Source organism: Lissotriton helveticus, chromosome 6 (genome assembly GCF_964261635.1).
Source record: "Lissotriton helveticus chromosome 6, aLisHel1.1, whole genome shotgun sequence".
Taxonomy (NCBI): domain Eukaryota; kingdom Metazoa; phylum Chordata; class Amphibia; order Caudata; family Salamandridae; genus Lissotriton; species Lissotriton helveticus.
Window position 1 is genome coordinate 1,518,871,468 of NC_136067.1, and position 18,935 is coordinate 1,518,890,402.

Here is an 18,935-nt window from a genome sequence, read left to right on the forward strand (position 1 = left end):
GAACCCTTTCAATTTATCAAATTTGTCAAAAAGTAGGCCAAATTCTGATGCAAGCAGGAGTCCCAAGGGATCTGTCTGTACTCCCTCATTTGCTACGGAAATATTCTTCTGAGGTACTCCCACTTGCTTCTTGCACTTGTGCCTTGGGCTAACAACAGGGCTAAGCTGTAAAGCTTCCCCTCACGACCCTGAGGCAAATCGTCACCCCTCTGCAATAAGGGATCTGTAAAATGAGAATCTGCTTGGTCACACCCCAATTGCATACTAGTGGAAGAGTTTGCAACCAGGTGGGGGTAGCAGGGCCCATCTGAACACTAGTGGTAAATGGTTGGACGGGAACAAGGCCATCCCTAGATTGGGATAGCCTTCTGTCTACCAGCTAAATTTCTTTAGACACCACCTTCACAGCGTGTCAGGAACCCCCTCCAGGGTCGACCTATGGGGGGTATCCTGGGGTGTCCTTGGGGTGGGCCCAATTGTCTTCTTTTTCCCCATCCCTACAAATACCAGGCGTGTACAGAGGAACAAGCTCTCCAGAGGAAGGGAAAGGCCTCCAAGGAATAAAACAGAGATTCAGTGAGGTGCAGGAAAAAGGAAAAATATTGCACCCTCTTGAGTCCAATGAATCCATGCAAGTGTCTGAGAGAGACAGCTTTGTGAATGCGGGGCAGCTGAAAGACAACAAACAGTAAGAGATGCACAGGCCCTGACGGGTGAAGAAAAAGTCCCAAGCCAAGTAATGTCTAATATGGTGGGAGACAAACCTCAAGCAGGGATCATGACAAAAAAAGTCTCAGGAACCCTGTGGAGAATCCTAGTCAAATAGTAGGTCCCGCATCTTTCCATAGAAGATCATCCACCAAAGGCAATGATATGGTCCAACAATCGATGACAAGATCAAGGGGGTGGCTTGGCCCGTCTCATGGCCGGGGTTTTGCACTTGCACGGCCCGCTCACATCCTGCACTGTGGGAGATCAAGGAGCGCTTTAAGCTAGGAGTGTAACAAAGGTAGTACCAGGAGTGGTATGGTCTGGTATGTATTTAAGGTAAGGGTAAGGGGGGAGACACTTAGTTTTTGATAGTACCGTAACAAGATCAAATAGGACAGTTAAATAAATTATATAAAATGCTGGTGGTCACTGAGGAGGAACTTGCCGGGGCTATAGCCACCGGGCGTGTATAGAGGAAATTCTGCATAAGCTTGCCATGGTATAAGCAGCTATAGGCGAAGTTTCAACAGCAAGAGTGGCTGAAAAGTACATGGCCCGGCAGCAAGACTGTTATGAATACAGTGAAGGTGTTGTACATATGCTGGTCATAAGGGCAGGGCAGAAGGCAGTTAGCGAGGAGATCCTTGAGATTAAAAATGAGGAGGAAACCTAGTTATTGGTCCCGCTGACATACGGGAGGAATTCCATACGTTTTATGAGAAATTATATGGGGAAGAGGGGTGCTCCGAGGAGAGATCCATAAGAGATTATTTAGACTCTATTCAAACTAAGCCATTTTCTCAAGAAGCTCCATTCTCAAATGAAGAAATATATAGAGCACTTAGTGATCTTCCCTCTGGAAAGGCTGTGGGAACTGATCAGATCCTGTTAGACTCTTTGCCAGGCGCAAAAGGGGTGTCCCATCATAGTCTCGAACTTGGGCCAGTATAATTTTTTTTTCATAAAAGAAGGTGAACCTTCAACTGAGGCCGGGTCCTATAGACCCATAACAGTCATAAATAGTGACACTAAGATATTTTCAAAGGTGTTAACCAGTCGGTTAAGTCTCATTATAGGCAAGGTGATCTCCCCTAGGCAGCATGGCTTTATTCCAGGCAGAGGAACTACTGATCACATCCGTAGAGTGGTTATATTATTTGATGCTACCTCTATATCTGGAGACACTATGGCACTGATTTTGCTTGATGCAGAAAAAGCGTTTGATAGGGTCACCTGGGATTATTTGTAGGCTGTCCTCGAGCAGGTTGGTATAGGTAAGGGTTTCATCAATACTATACAGGTAATTGTATAGGGCCCCTGTTGCTTGGCTTAATTTAATAGGAGGCCACATAGAATCACTTCTGATTACAAGGGGGACAAGACAGGGTTGCCCTTGTTCCCCACGCTTATTTGCATGCTATTAACATTAATCAGAGAATTCAACATATTCGGTTTCAAGGGCATGACACCAAAATTCTGGGTTATGCCGATGATCTTGCAGTAGTTACATCTCACCCTCATATAGCATTAAGAAAATCTGAGATCTCTGGGTGACGCAATCTGCAATTTACCTAGTGGTAAATATAACATCTGAGCTGGAGCAAACTGTGGAGCTAAATCTCACCCCAGTTATTCAGAAAGGGACGAAGGATTTTGATAGAATGAATAATTTAAAACTGTCAATTCTTGGCCGGTGTAATATTGTTAAAATGATGTTTCTCCCTAAAGTCCTTTATTTCTTTAGAGCAATACCAATGTAGATCGAAAAACACTGGTTTAAGGGGATGGTAGATAGTATCAATAGATTTATTTCAGCACATGGGATAACACGGAGGGACCTGATATTTATGATACTACCCAGGGACAGAGCGGGATCTAAAAATGTATTATTAGGCCGCAGTGCTCTAGTATATGCGTGGTTTACTGGGGGCGAAGCTGATGGCTCAATGGAGTAGTAGCGGGTCACCTGATATTTATGTGTTATTATTAGGAGACGAGGATCAAAACTTGCTCCTGAAATGCAATGCACCTAGTTATTTCAAGAAGGTTTTATTCAAAACCCTCTCAGCAGCATTTTGTGTATGGGTGGCTGGAAGGAAAAAGTTAGGGTTTGGAGGATGAATTTTTGTACGCAGCTTTTCAGGCACCCAGCCCTTCTGGAAATATTTCATGAGGCAGTTATGTCATGCTGGGAGGACCTAGGAGTCTAGAGGATAGGAGACCTCATTATGAAGATGAAATAATGACATTTGAGGAAGTCCAGATAATTATGGGGTTGATCAGAAAGATTTTTATGAAATATTTGCAGGTACGGATCTTTCAAGTTAAGAAGAAAGGGGGTTTAAAATGATTATGTAAGGACTCTATAATTGAGGAAATAAGAAATTAAGAGGGCTGCACTATTAACCAGATATATAGGGGGTAGAATCAACTGAGGCAGGACAACCATGAAAAGCAGTGTGAGAAATGGAAACAAAACTTAGGTACAAATAGTGTCAGATTTTTAGACTTTTTAAAATTAAGTCACTCTATTATGGTATGTAACGTTTACAACGAAATTTTTACAACGCACTACCATTACAACGCAGGCATTACCACGCATACCATTACAACGCATTGCGCTGGGGGGCGCTCTAGGATAGGGAATACGTTTAATTTTCTATCCAACACCTTCCCTAGTGACCAGGGGGACTGGAGTTGGAATAGAAAATTATACTTATCACTATCCAGCACCTCTAAGCGCTATGCGTTGTAATGGTATGCGTGGTAAAAACCGCGTTGTAAAGGTATGCGTGGTAAAAGTATGCGTTGTAACGTCATACATCCCTCTATTATGTGCTCGGCCGGGTTACAGGTTCAACATTATAAAACTATTTTCTCTCTTACACATCAGCCAAAATAGCGCAATGGGGGCCTAATTGGGATTCGCCTCCCCCGTTGCCGTTGTACAGAAGCAGATATAATACATATGTTTTCTACTTGGCCACTCTTAGAAACCCTGAAGAAGGTTAAAGAATTTTTTTGAGCTCAATCTCTGAAAATAATCAATCAATCAATCAATCATGTCACTTGTAGAGCGCACTACTTACCCGTGACGGTCTCAAGGCGCTGGGGGAGGGGGGATGCTGCTACTGCTCGAAGAGCCAGGTCTTGAGAAGTCTTCTGAATGCCAGTAGGTCTTTGGTCTGCCGTAGGTGGGTGGGGAGGGTGTTCCAAGTCTTGGCGGCGAGGTGGGAGAAAGATCTGCCGCTGGCAGTCATTCTTTGGATGCTGGGACTGTGGCGCGGGTGAGGCCGGCTGAGCGGAGCGGAGCTGGCGGGTGGGGGTGTAGAAGCTGAGTCGTCTGTTGAGGTATGCTGGTCCGGTGTTGTGGAGTGCTTTGTGTGCGTGGATGAGGAGTTGAAGGTTATCCTCTTGTTGACGGGGAGCCAGTGTAGGTCTCTTAGGTGGGATGTGATGTGGCTGCGGTGGGTGATGTCGAGGATCAGACATGCAGAGGTGTTCTGGATGCGCTGCAGCCGTCTCAGGAGTTTGGACGAAGTTCCTGAGTATAGGGCGTTTCCGTAGTCCAACCTGCTGGTGACAAGGGCCTGGGTGACCGTTCTTCTTGTTTTGGTGGGGATCCACTTGTAGATCCTGCGGAGCATGCAGAGGGTGTTGAAGCAGGAGGAGGTGACGGCACTGATTGATTGATTGATTTGAGGATTTATAAAGCGCAACGAATGCCCATGGGCGTCTTGCTTAGTCATGGAGAGGGTGGAGTCGAGGATGACTCCAAGGTTGCGTGCGTGGTCGGTGGGTGTCAAGGCTGTTCCCAGTATGGTCGGCCACCAGGAGTCGCCCAAGGCTGAAGGGGTGGATCCGAGGCTGAGGACCTCCGTCTCATCCAAGTTCATCTTCAGTCGGCTGTTCCTCATCCATTCGGCGACAGCCTTCACCTCTTCATGGAGGTTGGTCTTGGTGGTGTGAGGGTGTTTGGTGAGGGAGAGGGTCAGCTGGGTGTCATCAACGTAGGAGATGATGTTCAGGTCGTGCTGTCGGCCGACGTGTGCGAGGGGTGCCATGTAGTTGTTGAACAGCATTGGGCTGAGGGATGAGCCCTGGGATACGCCGCAGATGATCTCGGTGGCATTGGAGTGGAAGGGGGGAGGCGGACGCTCTGTGTTCTGCCGGAGAGAAAGGATGTGGTCCAGTCCAGGGCCTTCTCTTGGATAAAAGTAACGCTTTCAGCTGAATTAATGTTGTTGGGGTAGTTAGCGAAGGAATGACAGGGACACATCAACATTTTTTGTTTTTGTCAATGGCTGTGGTAAGAATGTGTATTTCCTCTGCTTGGTTGGACCCACTCCCCCATCTTCCAGCAATGACTTGTGCGGCTTTCCATTATTTTTTATCTTGAAAAAGGGCGTTATGAAAGGAAGGAATTTAGGGCAAAAGAAATTAGAAAAGTGTATTTGGGCCAATCTATAACTGGAAAAAAGACAACGAGACGGGTTAAGATTAAGTATGAATTGCTTGCAAATTTTGTATATCAAATGACATTAATTGTAGCTTTTTATGTCAGAATATGGATTTCTATTCCTTCCTTCATAATAATGTATCTCTTTTTCTACTGGCTGAATTTTCTCTTGCATTTATATATGTATTTATTGAACGGATGGAGAAGCCTAGTCAAATAGTAGGTCACGCATCTTTCCCATAGATGATAATCTGCCAAAGATGACAATATGGTCAAACAATTGATGACAAGACCGGGGGGGGGTGCCTACCTCTACCTGGCACTGACTGGGCAGGACAGTCCCACCCTTGGCCAGGGCCCTCTCACTTCCAGCGCTGTGGGAGATCAGGGAGTGCTTTAAGTGCTGGATATGCTCCTTCTCCTGGCCATAGGTACAGGTCCGCGCCTCCTGGCGCAATGGCATCTGGGACGTGGATCCCCAAAACAGTTGCATGAAACCAGCAAGCAGCCCGCGCTGCGGGAGATCAGGGAGCGCATTAAGTGCAGGATATGCTCCTCCCCTCGCCGCCGGTGCAGGTGTGTGCTTCTTGGTGCGATGGCAGCTGGGATGTGGGGTCCCCAAACAGTAGTGTGAAACAAGCAAGCAGCCCATGCAGTGGGAGATGCGCGGGGCGCCTTAAGCGCTGGATATGCTCCTCCCCCTGGCCGCAGGTGCGCGCCTCCTTGCGCAATGGCAGCTGGGATGTGGAGTCCCCAAACAGTAGCCTGAAACCAGCAAGCAGCCCCTGTAGTAATAAATGACAAAATCTGCATTTATTGCACACTTGCTCAAAACAACATGTTTTATTAGGCCATACTCTTTTTTAGGTAAAGCCTAGCGCAGCGCGCATGCGCTGCTCTGCTTGACTTTAAGTAAGGGCTTTCAGAAATCTCACCACACACTCGCACACGCTCGCGTGTGTGCTTTTAGTTTTGTCCAAAGCTATTGGCCTTTGCGGGCGTCTTTTTAACAAAGACAGCACGCAATTGGCCAAAGGCTCTTTTTGTCCCACCCATGTTCACGCCCACGACCTAATGCTTGCGGTTACACGCAGCAGCAGCATATGTTTCCAATTATCGTGCCCAGACGCGGGCACGATAATTGGAAACACATGCTGCTGCTTGCAACCACGTGTGCACACCAGCAGCTCCTGCATCTCGTTGTCTCCGCAGACACCATGTTATACATCGGGTCCGCTTCCACATTTCTGCCAACATCCCAATATTTTAAGAATATTGCAAACTCCATTCTGCTGCTATATAACAAAAGAATAAGTGCATCTTTAACACCAGTCCCTTCCCCACATCCTTCCGAAATGGATTAAAAAGGGCTCTCTGTCAAGCCCTGCTGTTTCAAGTTCGCAATCCAATAATTGCTTTCACTTTCATGTATGCAATTTCTTTATAAACGTGAGGGAAATTATGCCGTTCACCTGCTGTCAAAACTAAACATGCTCAAGGACTATGAATGCCGATGGTATGGTCAGAGGTGCCCACTTTGGAAATGGAGATCCAGGTACAAATATCGACTTTGGTTGAACATCTTGTGACTCTGCACAAATCACATAATCATCTACCCGTAATTAAAATGCATGCATTCTCCTATAATTAAACTGGTGCTCATGCAAAACTCTCCAACACCTTCAGGTGGATTTCACGCTATTTTTTAAGGTTGTCACCCTCTGTCGGCTTTCTGTCCCTTTCAGCCTTGTACGCTTAGTTCTTTGTGGAATGTTTGTAGATTTGATGTAGTTAGTTTTCGCTTTCTATTGTGCACGTTGTATATCTTGGGCCGTTTTGATTTTTTGTATCATGGACGCAGTAAAAGGAAGATGCTTTTCTGGATTTTTGAGCGTGCGTTGGTGTTTCTAGGACATGCTCAGCTGAGAGCTGCCTTCCCTCCTAGAAATAGGAACCGGCACAGGTGAACAGACTGTGCCTTTCCTGTTGGCACTGCCTGCTTGGGCTGCTCCTTGAATCACCCAGTGTGTGGACTCTGCAGGCGCAGGAAGGGGTAATAATGCTCCAAGTATGAAAGCAGAGCTGGACTTGTTATGTTATGTTATAACGAGTTTTATTAAGAGCTCAGCTACTCGGACCGAGTGTCCTGGCGCTGGCAGATGTTTCAAAGTATTTCAGCCCCAGAGTTGTACATTTTACAGACCGTGCACTTGGAAATGCCTCTCACTTAGCCGTGGACTGCATATTTATTTAATAAGGGTTACATTTGTGTTGCTTTTAGAAGTGGCATCTATTCCTAAGTAGACTACATTTACTATTCAATCCATTGTGCAGAAGAACGGACAAGGTACTTTGACTGCCACTTAATACCACTTCCTGATGTTTTTCCTTACAGTAATTATTAAGCTTGAAATTATAAGATATTAAATGGGTCCGTCTTTACCGTCTTCCAAAATTATAAGATGTGTATGCGTCTTTCGGTTTTGTCCTACATTCGGCCCAGAAACCAGTGCAAAGCGCTGCTAAGTGTTCAGTCAGTGCAAAGCACTGCTAAGTGTTCAGAATGTGCAAAGCGCTGCTAAGTGTTCAGTATAGTTCAATGCAAAGCTCTGCTGAGTGTTCAGTATGTGCCAGTGCAAAGCGGTCCCAAAGGCGAGACCTATTGGCTATGCCAATGCTTGTTACTAGTATGTCATAAATGTATATCTTTATAAATACATATCACTTATTCAGCGACTGAAAAGGTGGTTTGATTGCACCTTATGTTCTATGAACACTTGTTAGATCTCTAATCTGATCTTGTTTGACAATTCTGTCTGGCATGTTCCAAAAACCATGCAAATTGGTCAGGATAGAGGGAGCTGGGGGAGGAGGGTATAGAGGGCATCCAAAATTGCATTTTGCAGTTATCATTATAGAAAAACATCCTTGTCAATGTGACAACAAACCTGTCCAGAAGACTTAGGGCCATATGTATGAAAATGTCAGTTTGCGATTCTCAAATAGCGATTTTTTACGAATCGCTATTTGAGAATCGCAAAACGCTATGTATGTAGGATTTGCAATACATTTTGCGGATCCTACATATTCCTTAATTGCAAATTGCAAATTGCAATTTACAATTAATGAATACCTCCCCATTCATTCATATTTGCCTAGAGGCCCATAGGAATGAATGGGAAGACATTCTCAATTTGCCATTCCCAGTAAGAGAATTGCAAATTGAGAATGCAATTTCAAGGGTGGCAGGGTGTCAAAAGGACACCCTGTTTCACCTCTGAAATGAGCATGGGTGACGATGTGGCGCACATACATGCCCTAAGGGCATGTATGTGAGTCACATGGCACTTTGAAAAATGCAAAAAAATGCATTTTTCAAAGGAATTGCAAATTACCACCAACTTGAAGTTGGTCGTAACTTGCGATTCCTTAAGTCCAAATTGCACTTTTTTTGTGCTTCTTACATTGCATTTAAGGAATCACAATGTGCGATTCCTTAAATGCAATTGCAAAATGGGGGACCTCAAAATGTGCGATTTCTTATTTTGGGAGGGGTGTTTTGTGTCATACATTGGTCACTGCTTATTTGCGATCACAAATGCTGAAATTCGGCGAATTTCAGCGTTTGCGATCTCAAAATTGCCTTCATACATATGGCCCTTAGTCTAGTTGATAAATATCTAGTTGCAAAATACTGGTCGAAATCCGCAACTGGTATTTTTGCGACCAGTAAAGATTTTTAAGAGGAAAATCTACTGCATGAATATTAATTACATATGTCACAGATTGCAACTTACTAACATTAGAGGCTATTACTGGAAAGGTACCATGCTGAAGGCAGCATACCACCATGTCTGTGATTGCCTTTCAATAAAGTACCTTTTTTTTCTTTAAATGCATCCCGTTTTCGGTAAAGGAAACAGAACTGCATTTAAAAAGAAACATTTACTTTTTGTTTGTTTAAGGGCTAGGCACTAGTCATGTGGACCACTGGCACTGTTCACCAAGCTTTTTTTACATTCAAAGAGGGGAAGGGGTCCCAGTGGGACTCCTTCTCATTTGCAAATGCATTATCACCTCCTTTGAGGGTGAGGAAAAAAAATCAAGGTTTTAAAACCAGTTTTCAGTCCCAAAACATTGACACATTAGACTATGATTTGGAATTTGGAGGGGCGCCTACAATACGCCCATTTCTTATAAAGAATCTTTTTCCATTTGCAATCCCATTTTAGGAGTCGGAAAAGCATTTCAACACTTGTAAACCGTGAATTTGAGCATTTGCGACCGTTAAAAAGCTTAGTACATCTGGCCCTTAGTTACCGCAACATTGTCTATGCCTGAGATTCTGTGAAAGAGACTGTAAAATTATGAAAAGTTTCAAATCAAGCCACCAGAATCTGCCTCAATTTACGGATATTGGAAAAAAGACCTTCACTGACTTCTACTAGCGTATTTTTACCATCATCTAGGCATGTAAGCTTGTTGTTCATAAATACCTACAGGCATTATTTCCATCCTGCACACCCAGCTGAGATCAAAGACGGAAATCTAGATTTTACAAACCAGGTTCAATCTCAAGAACCATGGGGGTAGGTTGATCTTGGAGGTAGGTGCAGAACTCTCTATATATAGTAGCATTTAATTTCAGGCCCAGGCACATGCAGTGCCACTTTACTAATGACGTAAAAGTAAAATAATTATGCCAATTGGGTATAGGCCAATGTTACCATGTTTAGATGAGAGAGCACAAGTACTTTAGTACTGGTTAGCTTGGTAAGTGCACAGGGTGCTAAGGCCAGCAAAAATAAGTTCAGTACAAATAGAGGAAGAAGGCAAAACATTTGGGGAAGACCACCTTAAGGGTGACAGGTCTAACAAGGCACCAATGAATTTCACAATCTACCACTTTTTGTCTTTGCGGGTCTTCTTGGGAAATTCCAAATGGCTAAAGTAGAGCATGTGCATTTTTTAGATAAGTTTCCTATCCAAGCCATGTCACAAATACCTGCAAATTTACTTTATCCCCCCTGATTTAGAAAAAATATATATATTTAAAAAAATTATTAGTAGCAGCAAATCCGGATCAGGATACAGACAGTATTAAAGAAACAAGGATGAAATATACAGTTACCCAACCAAGGGCCTTTTGGTACAATTTGCACAGCACAGAACGGCATCCTGGAGGCATCTTACAGTGGCTGTTCTACCAAATTAAACCCAGCCCATCATTACAAATGCAACATTTCAAAGCCACTTCTGTACTGCTCTAGAGGGGATCTATCCGTAATTGCTATCCTCCAGTCATATTACTACTTTTAATTTTACCCATTTTTTAACAAAAAAAACAATTAAACATATTTATTGCTATTGACAGCATCTGGCGGTAGAGGCATCCACCCACACATTGTATTTATATGTCTATGTTTGATGTTTGGGCAAGGTATTCACGTAATGCAGTGTCCCTCACCTCTTGTCCCTGTCTCTAGTGGGGGGACTTCTGGGTGGGGAGAGAGTGATATGGCGGGAGTATTGGTGGAGGGTGGACTAGTAATGGGGGCATCACACCTCCGCAGTTTCTCTGAGGGATTTGTATGTGATCCAGCCGGTCGTCAACATGTGGGTGTATGTTGTGGGCCCAGGGGTACTACCCCAATGTCTACGCAGGGGAACCTGAGCTTGGAGTCATTGCGTAACTATAGGGGGGAGGAGCCAGCCAGGGAGCTAAGCTGTGTAGAAGTCCTGGCATCATCCCCAGAGCTATCAGTGTTACTCCCTCCAGGGTGATCTGTCCCCTGCGTGATACCCAACATAATTCCCCAGGTCTCTAGATCCTGATCCACGTTCCCATCCATGCTACCCCCCTCTTGCAGAGGTCTGGCCTCCATTTCTCAGAAGGTGAGGTGTGGCTAACTACCAGTGGATCGCTATGCAAAGTTTCCCCAAAACCAGCCAGAGCATAGCAAATTGATGCTGCATACGGGTTGTGGCTTTGTGAATCTGCAGCACCCCCTGCAGACAATGTTTGACTGAAGGCTCAATTGAGAGCTTCGTTGCCCTCTGCAAAGTCCAGCACTGGGCTCCAGTAAGGGCAGAGCATGAGACAATCCCAGGTCACATGAGCGAAATGGTCAGGGGTGGCACCACATCTCAGGCACTTAGGTGAGTGGGATGGGTCAAGTTTAGACAAATGCAAGGGAGTCAGGTAGGTGGCGGTGGAGATAGTTGAACTGTGTGAGCTTGAATCGGGCATTGCTTGAGATGTTCGTGACCTGCACAAGTGTGCGTTTCCATTCCCCCTCTGTTAATTGGACAGGTAAGTCGTCTTCCCACCTGTTCCAAGTCTCTGTTAGGTCCAGTCTACGGTCCATTTTAAAGGCCTTCAATAGCCGGAGTATTAATCCTTGAAAGGAGCCTTGGTCTAGGATGGTGCACAATGTGCTTGCCTGCCAGCATCAAGTATCTTGGGAGGTTTGCTATAGGGCACCAGCCAGCGAGCACTCCTTTCTCTGTGTTCTAACCATCAGCGCACCGGAGGAGACTGGCAATGTAATAAAGACACAGATCTGGGAGCCCCAGGCCGCCCTGTTCCATGTCCAGCTTAAGGAGATCAAGTTTAACTCTGCTGCGTTTGCCCGCCCAGACCAGCAAAACCAAGAGGCCGTTCAGAGTGGTGTGGGTTTTGTTCGGGATATGGCAGAATTAATTTTGTAGAGTGTATAGGCAACGGGGTATTAGGACCATCATTGCCAGCGCCACCCATCCCATGACTGACAGCGGTAACCTGTTCCAGAATAGTGTTGAATCTTTCAGGCTTTTAAGCGTTTTTCCCATATTCAGGGTATGTTGGGCTTCCGGTGAGTGGGCTATCCACATCCCCAAATAGCGGAATTGATCACTCCTCCAAGTGAGCGATGGCAGTGGAAGTTCAGTCACATCCCGTCCCGCCAGGCCAGCTAGTGGAAACACAACTTCTTTTTTGGGGTTGATTATTAGCCCAGACACCTTACAGAAGTCGTCCAACACAGTCAGGTGGTCGAAGGCGTTCTCTGCAGGTTGACGCACGTATATCAGCGCGTCCTCTGCATACAGGGACATAACATGCATTCGCTCCGCCACCACCAGGCCCCAGTGCTCCATGTCTCTCGGGAGACGGATTGCGAGTGGCTCCATTGAGAGAGCAAATAGGAACATGGACAGGGGGCAACCCTTCCTTGTGCCCCGTTCAATGGTGATCAGGGCAGAGACCAACCCGCCGATGCGTACTCAACGTGTGGGCCTCTGGTTCATGAGGTGCACCCATGCCACAAAATCCGGATCCAGTCCCACTCTAAGCAGAACTTGCCCTAAATAGTCCCATTGTAGGGTAAAAAAGGCTTTTTCGATATCTAATGAGAACACCAAAGCTGGTCTCCAGGCTTGCCACAGAATGCATTACATATGCCACGCTACACAGATTCATATGCGTGTCCTGGCATAAACCAGCACTGGTCCTCATGCACCAGTTGAGTCACCACCCTGTTTAGCCTTGATGCCAGAACCTTAGCTAGGACGTTGGTGTCCACATCCAACATGGAGAAGGGGCAATAAGAACTCGGTGATGTTGGGTCTCTACCCGGTTTGAGCAGCATTACTATTTGAACCTCATAGTGCTCAGAAGTATCCCTGTCTGCCTAGCCTTATGCTGGGTCTCCAGCAGCCCCGGAAGCAGCTGGTCCTTGAAAGTAATATTCTAGTGGGAGGCCATCTGGCTCAGGGCTTTGCCACCCACCATGTCCCGCACAGCCTTCTGGAGGTCCTCTAAGGCTGATCTCTGCCCCTAGAATCTCACCCTGCTCATCAGTGAGTCACGACAGAGTTATTCCATCAAGGAAATGCGCTATGGCCGCCTCTCCGGTTGCGGGCCCCTGCTGTATATGTTTGCTAGATGTGCACGCAGCTGCAGATTTATGGCAGATAGTGTGTGTGAGGGACCCATCTTGCTGACTAATTGATAATGTAGTAGGTTGTGGATGCTCTTTTTTTTTAACTACAGATTTTATTGAATTTTCAGTGTACCAGAGGGACGGAGCCCGACAAGCAAAGTACAGAGGAAGTGCATAAAATAATGTGTCTGCGTACTATGTAAAACCTCCCCAATAGTCTGCAGAACATCAGACCAGGAAAAACCAGTTGAGTCACCACCCTGTTTAGCCTTGATGCCAGAACCTTAGCTAGGACGTTGGTGTCCACATCCAACATGGAGAGGGGGCAATAAGAACTCGGTGATGTTGGGTCTCTACCCGGTTTGAGCAGCATTACTATTTGAACCTCATAGTGCTCAGGAGTATCCCTGTCTGCCTAGCCTTATGCTGGGTCTCCAGCAGCCCCGGAAGCAGCTGGTCCTTGAAAGTAATATTCTAGTGGGAGGCCATCTGGCTCAGGGCTTTGCCACCCACCATGTCCCGCACAGCCTCCTGGAGGTCCTCTAAGGCTGATCTCTGCCCCTAGAATCGCACCCTGCTCATCAGTGAGTCACGACAGAGGTATTCCATCAAGGAAATGCGCTATGGCCGCCTCTCCGGTTGCGGGCCCCTGCTGTATATGTTTGCTAGATGTGCACGCAGCTGCAGATTTATGGCAGATAGTGTGTGTGAGGGACCCATCTTGCTGACTAATTGATAATGTAGTAGGTTGTGGATGCTCTTTTTTTTTAACAACAGATTTTATTGAATTTTCAGTGTACCAGAGGGACGGAGCCTGACAAGCAAAGTACAGAGGAAGTGCATAAAATAATGTGTCTGGGTACTATATAAAACCTCCCCAATAGTCTGCAGAACATCAGACCAGGAAAAACATGTAACCCTCCACATTCTCCTAATGTGCCTCGTACATACTTAGGAAACATTGCATGTATGAGCCTAGGAAGTTCCCAGCCACGTCGCTTTAACATCGATATATTAGACAGGTAAATTATTCACCACCAATCGTTCAATAGGATCACGAGCGGCGGACTACGACATTGGAGGCAGATATATTTACCTCTGTACGTGGCCCACCAAGACCAAATCTTTCCATGCTTCTGAGGACACCTCCTTGCCTGAAATACCACCATCTCCACAGACATGCACCTGTCCAGTGTATTTTTCCTGTTAATTACGCTGGGTGGGGATGGGTCCTTCCAATGCTGTGCTATGTCACGCTTAACTAAGGTGAGGACCAAAAATAAGAGGTGTCTCTTGTACCGGTTGGCCCAATGTCTTTCGTGCTATGTAAGAGCTTCTGTCTGGGGTCCAACGGGATATCTCACACCGGGACACGACCTAAGCAAGACAATATGCCTGACCAGAAAAGCTGCAGCACCCCACACCGTATGGAGGAACGACCCCTCGTCTGCACCGCAACAAAGACTGACCGGGGACTGGATTGCCCCCATTCTCCAAAGCCGAAGACGAGTGTAATATACCCTGTGGAGGTATTTAAATTGGATTAGTCTATATCTGGTAAAGACGGCGGCATACCGAGGGCTAGCCAACGCCTCGGCCCAGTTGTCATCAGTGAGGGCCAGCAGATCAGCTGCCCATGCCTCCCGGGTTTTGTGAATAATGTTTTTAGAACGTGTATTGAGCATCTGGTAAATTTGCCAGATTTTGTGGGCCCCAAGATTTCCCATCAGCAGGCAGCCCTCCAGCAGGTGGAACTCCGGTAGAGACTCTAGCTGCCGAATCAGGGAGGCCAAGGCATTACAAAGCTGCAGAGAGCGATGGAAGTGCGATTTGTGAAGGTCAAAATCAGACTGCAGCCTTTGAAAGGATTTAAGAGTGGTCCACTGCATAATGTCCCCAAGCGTAGATATACCAATAAGGTCCCACCTGTGTAATCCCACTTGGACACTCTTTCTTGGGAAGCCAGGCCAACAGTTTTATCACCTTCATTGTGCAGAAGCTGTCGATATTCTTGCCTAACCAGACAGTCCAGCCTGTCTCATATTTCTCCAACTCGACGGTGAGCTCTCAGTTGATCCTTATCCAACGCATTCGTGCTAAGATTCACATTCTGCTCAAGACATCCTCGGCAACAACTAGGTCTGCCCCAACTGCTGTCTCATCCCACCCACCTTTGATAAGCACTCCCCACGCAAAACCACTTTTAATGTATCCCCCTCCGTGCCCCTGGAATTTGTAGACAGCGAATTACTGTTGAGGAAGTTGGCGATTGAGATACTGAGCTCTGGGCAGAATATCTTATCCTTCAATGCCCTTGGCTGTAGTCTCCAAAGCGGGACTGCAGGCCTGTCCCTCCCCACACCTCACTGTAGTATTACTGGGGCGTAATCCCCAATATGTGTGTGCTCTGGGGTGGCTCGGCCGCATCCCATGAGAGTAAATAGCGGTCAAGGTGACTATGTAATGCGTGGGTCGTTGGGTGTACCTTCCCCCACCAGTCCACACACCCCAGTCTCCGCATCACCTCCCGAAGGGCCTCCACCATATTGTGTTTAGTGTGCAATTTCGGGGGGAGTCTATCGATTGACCCCTCTAGCACGCAATTAAAATCACCAGCCCACAGGAGCGGTATGCCTGCATGGGTTATTAGGGGCTCTTCAAGGCCTAGGTAAAAAGTGCTGTCGTCTATGATGGGGGCATATATATATTAAGGAGGCAGACCTCAGAGCCATCCAGCACACCGTGTACCAATACGTATTTCCCCTGTATGTCTGCGGTAATAGCTCAACACCCGGATTGGAGTCCGTGGGACCACCCAAATTGCCACCGAGCGTAGTTAGACTATGTTGCATAGAACATCTGTCCCCTTCACTTCTTATATAGCTTTTGGGCCTCATTATCAGTTAGGTATGTCTACGGTAGCATGGCTATGTGTGTCCATTGCCTGTTTGTGTTCTATACCTTTTAACAAATGTGCCAAGCCCTCGTACATTCCAAGTAACGATATTAAAATCGGGCATTTCTAGGTCTCGTAGTGAAGTTGGGACTATCCGGGCCTCTTCGCCAGAGCTGCAGTCGCATAAAAAACACATAACTGAACTGTTCCCCCCCACCCACCGGGTAAACATATAATAAATCAACCATGCCTTCCCACTCTGATCCTAACATTGCAAAACCCACTTTAAAGAACAAAATAGAACTTATCTACCATTCAGCCTACATAATATTCAATATGCTAAAAATAAACCAACCTCACCTTTTTAAAATCAAACACACTGCACTCATGTTATATCTACTCTTGCGCGGGGCAGCAGGGGGATCCCGTCCACCCACTGGGGTGAGTAGACTGAACTCACGCAATCATTCACACTCACCAACACTCACACTACAAGACTCAATTAACCAACATAAAAAAAATAAATAAAAAGGAAACCCAGTGTCCATGCCACACTTCAAAATAGCGCGCAAATCGAGAAAAAGGACAAACAAAAGGAGAATATGGAGGGATGCGCATCAGAGGGACAAAGGAAAAGAGGGCAAAGAGGTGGGGCGGCCCATCCATCCTGGCTGTATAGCCGATCGACCAGGGTGCCAGAAAATAGTTCAGGCCCATAGTAAGTGTACTCTGCAAATGTCAAAAGGGACCGCTGAGGAGCGTCGGATCAACCCACAGATCCGTCGGAGCACCACAGTCCGCTGACCTCTCTGGGCGCCGCATGGCTGCAGTCAAGATTCCAGTGGGATCAACTCTCCTCGGCCAGCTCAGGTATTAGAGGTCTGAGGGGTTTCCTCCACAATGTCCCTGGTGCTAACTATAGAGTCAGCTGCCATCACCACCACCACAAGCACCCTGGCTTCTTTGCGGCGGTCTTCCAGCAGGAGTGCTTGGCTTACATGAGTTAGCTGGCCACCTCAGCCGTCCGAGCTATTGCGTTGCAGATCTAGGGAGCCGTCTTGTTGCACCACTACTCTTTGGGTGGACCGGGAGGACTGCTTGTTCCGACGGCTGCTCTTTTGCGTCATGCGCAGTGACCAGGGCTCTGCAGGCAGTCAGCAAGAGCCCCGCGGGGCCGGAATCTGCTCCTCCCCTCTCACCTCCAGCCAGTCCCAGGCTGCCTCAGGGGTAGTGAAGTAATGGGCTTTGTCTTGGTGGATTACTCTGAGTTTAGCGGGGAATAGTAGCATATATTTTAAGTTCATTGCCCGGAACTTCTGCTTCACACCACTGAAAGACATTCTAAGTTGTTGGACCATTCGTGTGTAATCTGTGAAAATGCAGATAGTGTGATTCTCAATGGTTGGATCACCGCTTCACTGGGCTTCTAGGAGGATGTGACCTCGGTCCCTCTAGTTAAGGATCTTAGCAATGATAGTGCTAGGTGCAGCCTCCTCCGGAGGGAGGGCGCCAGCGCACGGTGCACCCGTTCTATTACAAAGCAGGAGGAGGAAGAGGCCAAGGGGAAAGTTGTCCGAATTCATTTCTCCAGGAACAGCTCAGGCTCTGGGCCCTCCGTCCCCTCCAGGAAGCCCACAAAGCGTAGGTTACATCTTCGTGAGCACCCCTCCGCATCCTCAGCCCGGCGCTCCAGGGCAGCTGTTTTTTCAGTCAAATCCATTAAGGCAGTCTTCAGGGCGGAGACCTCTGTCTCCAGCTATGTCACCTTTTGATCCGTAGCTAGGGATATTTCTGCAACTGTCCACAGATCGACCCGCAGCAGGCCCACATCCAGCGAAACTGCATCGATCTTGCCCTGGACCAGCTGACTAGAGGCCTTTATGGCAGCAAGAATCTGAGTGCCCCAAGGGCTAGCCCGCAAGGCCCACTGGCGCTAAGGCCCCCGGAGGCTCCAAACGAGTCGCCGTGCTCTGTGCCATGAACAGGTCAATTTTTGTTTGTTGGTCTCCTCTTTGGGCCCTGTCTTCACCCATGTTAGCAGTCCTCTGTCAATGTTCTGTGGGCCTGGTTCCAGTTGTAGCAAGCCCCACTCCGATCTCCTCCTCCCCTGGCCTATCGCAGTCTTCTCCTACAAGGTGGGATCTAGTTGGCCCAATGTGCTCAGCCCTGGAAGTTCAGGGACCCCGAGGAGTCCCAGGGTAGAGTCCAAGAGCAAAGGCAAGGCCCAGAGTCTGTATGTGCCACCCAGGGGGGGTCTGCTGCTCAAGCGTAGCTGTGCCAACGAGCTCACTACTTCAGATTGTTAGGAGCCAGTGTTGACGTGACACAGCGAGTGAGGCAATGTAAGTGCCCCCACCTACTCCAAGCTCCAATCTTGTGTGGTCATAGGTGTGGCCGGCCTACCAGTGCCTCCTGACCCAGTACGCAGCACCCAGGGCTCCCAGCGCCACCCCCGGGGGCTGCACACTTAAGATGCTCCCCTGTCTGTAGCACTCAGGAAGCCATCATGGAAGTTCTTAGAGGGAGGTAGCAGCAGAGCCCCCCGACCCCCACTAGGCCGCCTCCAGCCGGTCAATGACCTCCTCACCTCAGGGACTCTTCTCTTCGGGCCAGGCCGCGCCAGGCTTTAATGTCGCAGCAACGCTCTTTCTCGGGCACTGCCGGAAGCGATCCGCCTGCCACAGCAGATATACCTGTGGGGCCGAGTTACGCCTCCCAGGCACCCCAGGGCACAGTGTCACATGCACCAGCCTCTATTTCGGCACCAGGCACAGCAACGATCAGGCCTGAAGCCAGCACCGGTCATCACCAGGCATAGCCCCGACCTCACCACTCCATGTCGTGATCGACGGCGCGCTGTCCCTGCAGGCACCGGCCCAAGTCCACAGCCACAACCACTTTGCCAGCTCAGGCTGCACGATTTCTTTCTATTTTCTATTTATTTATT